Below are 6,962 nucleotides of genomic sequence, written 5' to 3' on the forward strand. Positions count from 1 at the left end.
AGAAGCTTGCCGGACTCTCCTGGGCTGCAGAGCAGTGACTAGGGAGATGAGGGGCTGTACTCAGCTCTGAGGAGCTCACTGTGTCCTCTGTTCCAACCCTGCCCGTAAGCATCATCACAGCCTCCATACTCAGGAGCTCTGCAACCTGAGTCTGCTCAAGGACAGCCTAGGACCCCGAGACAGGGCTCAACTCTTGCCCCCTGACATTGTCATTTTTCATCGTTTAAACCTGAATCAAAGGTGGACGGGAAAGTAATCCGGCCGTTCGGTGCAACCTGGAGTGTGATGCATGCTGCGGCCTGCAACCCTTGCAAGGGCTGACTTTTCATCTGCTCATTTTTAAGTGGTTTAATTTTGCCTCTGATTGCCAGGTGCTAAAATATGAACCTTCACACTTGTGAGTCACCCAATTTAACCACGCTGTGGCTCTACCCCCAGAGAGTTTCCTAGGTGTGAACCCAACTGTGCCCCAGACCCACAAAAACATTTTAGTCAAGATTTCCAGGGTAAATTCTAGCCCACCCTTGTCAAAACCACACAGGCTCCCACCTCACCTCCCTGCAGCGGACGCTGGGTTTGTCACCGAGCCTCTGATCCTGTGGCTCTAATCTAAGTTGACTGTGGGAACTCAGGCAAGTGACTTCACCTCCCTGAGCCTCAGTTTCCTTTTTAGTGAAGTGTGTGCTTAAAATAACTCTAAATGGCCTCTCCAAGGCCTGGCAACGACTAGGTACTCTCCTCCCCTCAAAAGGATTGCAATATGCCGGGAGGTGGTGGTGCAGGCCTTTAACCCAGCACTTGGATGGTAAAGATGGATCTCTGTGAGCTCTAGGACAGCCTGGTCTACAGAGTGAGTTCCAGGATAGCCCAGGCCACACAGAGAGAGACACTGCCTCGGAAAAACAAAAACATAAAGTTCGAAGTAGTGATTAGAAAATTGAAATAGGGACCTCAGGAGTAATGGAAACATATGAAACAGATAAATAGATGAGCTCTGGCTTCAGTCCTAGGATGTAGGGAGACCACATCTCATTTGTCTTATATACCGTGAATGTGTGTGTTTATCATCAGTGTGCTATGGTTACGTGTGTGTGTGTGTGTGTGTATGTGTGTGTATCTGTGTGTATCTGTGTATCTGTGTATATGTGTGTATATGTGTATGCATCTGTATATGTGTGTATGTGTGTATGTGTGTATGTGTGTATGTGTATGCATGTGTATGTGTGTATGTGTGTATGTGTGTATGTGTATGTATGTGTATGTGTGTGTATGTGTGTGTATGTGTGTATGTGTATGTGTGTATATGTGTGTATGTGTATGCATGTGTATGTGTGTGTGTGTATGTGTGTATGTGTGTGTATGTGTGTATGTGTGTATGTGTATATGTGTGTATGTGTGTGTATGCATGTGTAGGCCAGAGAACTGTTTCTTGTATCTTTCCTTAGGAATACTGCTGACCTGTTTGGAGGCAGGACTTCCTGCTTGGCCTAGAACTTAACAATTCAGCTGGACTACCTGGCCAGGGAGCCCCAGACACCTGCCTGTCTCCTCCTCCCCGGTGCAGGTGTGGCAGAGGTGTGATGAGTAGGGGATGGGGGTGGGAAGGGTTGCAAGCACATGCTGGCACACGTGGCTTTTTTGCACAGGGTCTGGGAATAAGTTAGGTCCTTGTGTTTGCGTGGCAAGAGCTTGCTGACTGCACTGTGTCCAGCCTCAGCCTTCTGACTGCACCGTGTCTCCAGACTCTATGCTTTGTCTTACGAAAGCATCCTCAATTTCAAAGATGTGAAGTGTGAAGAGAATATGGATGTTAGAAAACAATAATATGGAGTCGGTAAGCTGTGGGAAGAGTATCCTGCAGAGAGACTCAAGGAAAACGGGGAAGTAGACGCACAGAGGCCTATTCTTACTTTCCCCTTTTTCTTTATTTTTTTAAAATTTCATTCCTTTATTTATTTGAGGGTAGGGATAGCCACACATGTGAAGGTTGGAGGACAATTTTTAGGAGTCCATTATGTCCTCCCACTGCATGAAACACAGGGGGCAAATTTTTTTTCATGCTTAGCAGCCTTTAGCCTCTGAATGCTCCTCCTCCTCCTCCTCCTCCTTCCCCTTCTCCTCCTTCTTCTCCTCCTTCTCCTTCTCTCCCTCCTTCTCCTCCTTCTCCCCCTCCTCCTTCTTCTCCTCCCACTTTTTCTTCTCCTCCTCTTCTCTTTTTTGCTTAGTGGAATCCACATCATTGTTTTTTACAACCCTTTAGCTATCTCATCACACCAGCTCCAGCCCTGAGCATCCCAGGAAGAGCCAGCCTGTCAGACTAAGAAAGACAGTTTCCCAGGTGCCATTGGGATATCACTGTGGGCTCACACACTGAGGGGAAGGAACTCATAGCTAAGTCTCCTGCCAGACTTGGCTCCCTCCTCACCGGCGAACAGAAGCAGAAGGTTCACAAATCCTTCTCAGCCCATCTTCTTGATTCACCATGACTAGCAGTCACACGGGCAGGGACTCCAACATCTCCTGAGACAGCCATATTCTCTGTACACACCAAGCCACACCGGCTCTGGTCTTAGGCCTTCCACATGCCCAGGCTGCAGCGTCTCATCACCCCGTGTCATAAATAGTCACTTAAAGAAACCTTCCTCTGTCTCAACCAGGAGATACCAATTGTCTCTGGAGTTTCAAAAACACATAACCGAGGAGAAAGGACTTTTTTTTAAAAGATGGATGACTAGACCAAAAGAGCTGAATGGCAAATGACCAGGGTCTAATGTAGTGACGGACACACTGCAGGGCCAGGTAAGGGTTTACCAAATATGTGCAGAAGAGCAGGCAAGCTGGGGAAGCAGAACAGCACAAGCGTCCCATTGAGAATTTTTCACAATTGAAATCGGGAGAAACTTGGCTACTCTTCCTTTCACAGAGACACCGGTGTGAGTCTTCTCCAAAGAATGAAGTATTGAATATGGATTCCCAGGTATAAGTATTATGGTTGGGGTGGAGGGCAGATGGATGGATGAAGGATAGATGATGGCTGGATGAATAGATGGATGATGGATAGATGATGGATAGATGATGGATGGATGGATGATAGATGGATGGATGGATGAGTGGATGATGGATGAATGGATGGATGATGTATGGATGGATGGTGGATGGATGAATAGATGATGAAAGAATGATGGATGGATGATGGATGGTGATAGATGGATGGATGGATGAGTGGATGATGGATGGATGAATGATAGATGGATGGATGATAGATGGACGGATGATAGATGGATGATGGATGGATGGATGGATAGATGGATGGATGGATGAGTGGATGATGGATGGATGATGGATGGATGGATGGTGGATGAGTGAATAGATGATGAAAGAATGATGGATGGATGATGGATGGATGGATGAATGGTTGGGTAGATAGGATGGATGGATGATGGATGGATGATGGATGGGTGGATGGATGGATGATGGGATGATGGATGGATGATGGATGGATGAATAATGGATGGATGGATGGATGGATGGATGGACAGATGGATAGGATGGATGGGATGGGTGGATGGATGGATGAGGGTAGGGATGATGGATGGATAGATGGATGGATAGATGGATGATGTATGGCTGGATGGATAGATGATGGATGGATGGATGGGTAGGTAGATACTTGGAAGATGCATGTCTGCTTGGTGTTGCAGCACTATGCACTGTGGTGCTCCTTTCACACGTCTAGGATGTGAATCCCACTGTACAGGTCTCTGTACTATCTGACCTGTCCAACTGAGTGTGGAGCCATGGCATAGAAGACTGTCATACAATCTTGTGATGGTCAAGTAGCCAAAAACAAGTCGATCAATGGACTTGGGAACCAGACAAAGTGTAGTGCCGGGTTGCTCATGGAGGGGAAAATCGCCTTTCACCAAGAGTACCACGGAGAGAAACCTGCAAATAGACAGCAGACATCTCTGTAAGGAGTGGTGACATAGAGCCAAGAACAACAGAGGTGTGGAGGGAGGCATATGTACGTCACAGTCCTACTGAAGCTGTGTTCCAGCCTCCGGGCCACTTACTTGTAAGTCAGATAGAGAGGTATGGATCCTAGCCAATATCAGCTAGGCTATAATAGCCAGGCATTTAATCAAATGCTAATCTGTATGTGCCAATGTGAATATCTTTCTTATACATGGTTAACATTCATAATCTGTTGACTTCATCCTGGGGATTGGTCTTTAATTGAGCCAGTAGGCTTCATCTAATCCACTGAAGGCCATAAGAAAAAACCTGGAAAAGAGGAAGTTGTATCTCAATGCTGTGAAGTCCAGTCTCGAGTTTCAAGCCTGCTGACCTGCACTAGGGACTCCAAGTTTGTCACACAGTGGAGTGTGTTGGTGTAGCGGCCAGCATAGCTCCTTTCCAAACTTGCCACACACATCTCAACACATGAGCCAACTTCCTAAAATAAATAAATAAAAGCAAGAGCCCTGTGCACGCATATGTGTCATAAACACACACACACACACACACACACACGTGTGCACAAACACATGCACACACACACCTCCTAGTGGGGGTTTCTCTGGAGAAATTTGATTGCTATGGGGAAATACATATTATTAAAGAGCAGTGTCCCATAACCTTCCATTTGACTGCTATAGGAAAATACTTAGAATTAAAAATTATTTCATAATCTTCCTTTGTTAGTCACCACATCTCTAAGTGCTTACTACATGTCAGAAAGAAGGGGCAGCTCAGTATATGTGCAAAAAGGAGCCGGAAAAGCTTTGAGGAGCTGCAGTTCAGGCGGCTCCGATCATGAAGTTCTAGCAAGAGACTGAGCTCTGTGGAGCTGGCCCCCTAGTGTAAGAGCTGCATCAGTTTAAGCTGGGACTCAGCTTTACTGAGTTATCAGAAATCTTACTCGCATGTGGGAATCTTCTCCCTGATTCACTACCAATCATAATGGTCCCTGGTGTCACCTCCAACCCTTCCCACCCCATCGCTCATTGCACCAAACACACGTGTGAAGACAAAATTTCTTCCATGCTTGCTGAATCTGGAGTCTGCCCGAGTTTAGCGCAGCGGATTGCCAAAGACGTTGATTTCTGATTTGAACGGTGGCTGAAGCAGCAGAGAGATTACAAGTTCCTTTGAAGCTTGTGAGGGAAGAGCTGCTTAAACCCTCAGAGTCCTGGAAAGGTTAGCTACCTCAGGAGGATGCCCGCAAGGGCAGAGGATGTGCACCATAGCAATGCATGCCCATGCCTCCCGCAAAATACGTAAACAAATATTTTAATAATCAGTGCACATCAGGAATCACTTCTTTCCGTGACCTTCGCATGTTCCACTATGTTGGGTAGTGAAATTCATGTAATGTGAGATTTATCATTTTAGTCTCTTTAGTTTTTAACATTTTTGGAGGCTTTCATACATGACTACTGTATTTATATCACTTCAAACCCTCCCTTATCCCACTCCAGCTCCTTCCAGGTGAACCTAAGTCCCTGTTGTCATTGACTTCTTTCATTAATACACATACACTCTCAAATGCATGTATATGTATGTATATGTGTGTGTGAATTATGTACGTATGTATGTATGTGTGTATGTGTGTATGTGTATATGTATGTATATGTATATATGTGTATGTGTGTATGTATGTATTATGTATGCATGTGTGTATGTATGTGTGTATACATATGTATGCATGTATATGTGTGTATGTATGTGTTTGTGTATGTGTGTATGTTTGTATGTATGTGTGAATGTATATGTGTATGTGTGCATGTATGTGTGTATGTATGTGTGTATGTGTGTATGCATGTATGTATGTATGTATGTATGTATGTATGTGTTTATACACCTGCCAAGTCCATTCAATGCTGCTCGTCTGTATGTATGTTTAGGACTGGCCATTTGGAGTTCAGATAACCTATCAGTGACTTAGTTCCCAGAGAAGACTAGTTTCCCCTCTCTCGGCTACCATTAGTCGCCTGTAGCTCTTCACTTAGGAGTGGGGTACCATGAGATATACCCCAGCCATGCTGGAATGTCATCTGGTGGTGTGATAATACAGTCTTGTTTAGGCAACCATGTCTTTTTATAGACTCAGTTTTTCTGTCACAAATAGAAGACACTGTCTTATAGCAGGCATTATCTTACAGCAGGCATCCTGGTGCTCTGGCTTCTAAAGTAGTCCCATCCTCTCTCCTTTCCTAAGTCTTAGGTGTAAGGGTTGTGTTACAGACATCCTAGAAATGGGTACCCCATAGTCTGTTGCTCTCTGCATTTTAGATAGTTGTGAATCTGTGATGGTTTACATCTCCTGCAAAAGGAAGCTTCTTTAACCAGGGGAGAGAGCTGTGCTTATCTGTGGGTATTAAGAATCAGTATTTAGAAACAGTCAGCACTTACATTAATTCATCATAGTAGCTGTTGGCAGGCTCTCTTCTAGGTTCCGTGATGTTATAGCCATGGGTAGTTGGCTAGTGTACTGGCTGGTTTTGTGTGTCAACTTGACACAATCTGGAGTTATCACAGAGGAAATGCCTCCATGAGATCCAACCTTTTTTCAATTAACAATCAAGGACGGGAGGGTGGGAGGGCCCATCATGGATGGTGCCATCCCTGGGCTGGAAGTCCTGGGTTCTATAAGAAACCAAGCTGAGCAAGCCAGGGCAAGCAAGCCAGCAAGTAACATCCCTCCGTGGCCTCTGCATCAGCTCCTGCTTCCTGACCTGTTTGAGTTCCAGTCCTGACTTCCTTTGGTGATGAACAGCAATGTGGAAGTGTGAGCTAAATAAACCCTTTCCTCCTCAACTTGCTTCTTTGTCACTATGTTTAGTACAGAAATAGAAACCCTGACTAAGACAGCTAGGTTTACTAGCTGAATTCATATACCTAGCATGAATTCCCTCCAGTTAAAGTAGTTGTTCCTTTCAGGGCATGGTGGTGCACACTTT

Source organism: Rattus rattus, chromosome 8, assembly GCF_011064425.1.
Source record: "Rattus rattus isolate New Zealand chromosome 8, Rrattus_CSIRO_v1, whole genome shotgun sequence".
NCBI classification, from domain to species: domain Eukaryota; kingdom Metazoa; phylum Chordata; class Mammalia; order Rodentia; family Muridae; genus Rattus; species Rattus rattus.